The sequence below is a fragment of the Leptonychotes weddellii genome, unplaced genomic scaffold (genome assembly GCF_054177405.1).
Source record: "Leptonychotes weddellii isolate Sample4059 unplaced genomic scaffold, ASM5417740v2 HiC_scaffold_6133, whole genome shotgun sequence".
In the NCBI taxonomy this organism is placed as follows: domain Eukaryota; kingdom Metazoa; phylum Chordata; class Mammalia; order Carnivora; family Phocidae; genus Leptonychotes; species Leptonychotes weddellii.
In genome coordinates, this window is record NW_028029920.1 from 7,228 (window position 1) to 9,676 (window position 2,449).

A 2,449-nucleotide genomic window follows, 5' to 3' on the forward strand; every position below is an offset into this window, starting at 1 on the left:
CACTCAAATATTTAAACAGTTGTTTTTTAAATCAGCGGGGGAAAAAAAGAGATTATCTTAAAAATGGGGTGGGACAGCTAACTAGCTAACAACAAAGAGAAAAAAGTAAGCTAGGGTCCTACCTCTTTACAAAGAAATAAATAAATTTGAAATGACAAAAATTTGAATAGAAAATTAAGCCATGATGTTGTAGAATAAAATTTCTGTTTATTACAATGTAATCTTGGGATAAATAAATCCTAAGTAGGACACTAGGGAAAACACTGATATATTTGACCATGTGAAAATGAACAAATCAAATTTACAAATAATAATTGTGGTAGTGGGACTTCCAGCCATAACGGAGAAAATTGGGTGTATTTTGCCTCATAATACAAATATAAAACTGGATAAAGTCATCAAATACAAACATTTAAGGATTCTGGAAATTGACCAAAGGTAAATGATTAATTGGAAGTGGTTATGCATGAAAAACTGCTAGATGTTTGAGTCAGTGGCTTTCTTCCTAGGGCTTCCCCTGTCCACTTCCCCACATTGCTTGGCACCATAATTTTGTCAGGGCAAAGCTAACTGTGAAAAACGTCATCTCTAATGCCAAAGGGAGCTGACCTGTTTTGGAGTGGAAGGCAAACCTGTAATTGATGATACTGTCAGTAAACGTGCAAACTCAGAAGAAAATTAATGAGGGAAAACCCACAGATTTGTTAATATGAGGTTGCAGCCCCACTTGAGGTGAGTGGTGAAACAGCCAGAAATTTAATGGGGAGATACTGTAAGAACTAAATAAGCTACTCACACATCATGGTTATCCAGAGAACCTCTGGCGGGTAGGTGCAGGTAAGACTCAAGAGAGCACAGAAGAAACTAAAACTAAACCTTAAGGCAAAATTGAAAACTGCCTAAACATGGACTGCACTCCCCAACCTAAGTACAAATCAATCAGCAGAATGTGGTGCATGGAAGAGTCCAAGACATATGAGCACAACATCTTCCCAATCATCATCTGACTATAGATCTACACAGATACAGTGGCAACTCTTAAGCCAAGCTAAAAAAAAAAAAAAAGATAAGAATTCAAAAACTAAGCAAATACATCTAGTTACACATGATTAGAAGATGGATTCTACAGATTAAGCTCAGGCAAGTTATTAAAGAAAAAACCTTTCAGGAGAAAAACCCCAATCCAGAGTTGCTACAATATATTTTTTCCATGTCCAGTTTTCAATTAAAAAAAATCAGAAGACACATAAATAAATAGGGAAGTATGAACTATACTCAGGGGAAAAAAGGAATCATTATAAACTAATGCTGAGCTGGCCCAGATGTAGAATTTGGATTTAGCAGACTGAGACTTCAAAGCAGCTATTATAATAAACATGTTCAGAGAATTAAAGAACACTATGTTTAAAGAATTAAAGAAAAACCCCTGTTTCACACCATATGCAAATATTAATTCAAAATGGACCAGCAACCTAAATAATAGCAAAACCATAAAAATCTTAGAAGAAAACATAAGGGTAAATCATCATGATCTTGGACCTGGCAGTGAATTCTTAGATAAGACACCAAAAGCATGAACAACAAAAGAAAAAAAAATAGATAGATACACTTAACCTGGCAGTGGAGATACCATGATCAGGAAGGTGGTTTTCCCAGGGCAAGACTTACCCACTGCACTCCAGATATGCTGACCCCTATGATTTTCCCAAATGTGGGAAACTTGACTGCATAATTGGGGTAATGGGGGACTGCATTTGTGCTCTCCCCTGGAAAAAAAATAGATAAACTGGACTTTATAAAAATTAAACATTTTTGTGCATCGAAGTTTATTAAGAAAGTAAAAAGACAACCTACAAAATGGGAAAAAATATTTGCAAATCATATATCTAATAATATTTTAGCATTCAGAATATACAAAGAACTCTTACAACTCAACAACAAAAAGATAAACACCCAATTTAAAAATGGGCAAAGTACTTGAATATGTCTTTTTGTAAAGAAAATATACAAATAGCCCACAAGTATATGAAAAGATGTTCAACAGAGCATTAGTTTTGAGGGAAATGCAAATCAAAACCACAATGAGGTAACATTTCACATTTCACAGAGAAAGTAACACGAATTGGTGAGGATATAGAGAAATTGGAATGTTCATACATTGCTGGTGGTAATGTAGTCTGGTACAGCCATTGTGGAAAATAGTTTGATGATTCCCCAAAAGGCTACACATAGAATTGCCAAATGACCCAGCATTTTCCACTCTTAGGAATATACTCCAAAGAACTGAAAACATGTACACAAACAAAAACACATGCATGCATGGCTATAGTAACAATACTCATGATAATAAAAAGATGGATACAACCCAAATGTCCATTGGCTAAATAAACTGTGATACATACATGCAATGAAATATCACTCAGCCACAAAGAGAAATGAAATATAATGT

General features: G+C 34.7%; 1 non-coding gene across 1 annotated transcript; it reads left to right on the forward strand.

The window, feature by feature from the left end:
• The first annotated feature begins 1,605 nt into the window (after nt 1-1,605).
• Nucleotides 1,606-1,769, forward strand: LOC115943190 (U1 spliceosomal RNA). Its single transcript, XR_004077807.1, has one exon. It is a non-coding gene; the product is annotated as a U1 spliceosomal RNA (small nuclear RNA).
• Nucleotides 1,770-2,449: the final 680 nt, after the last annotated feature.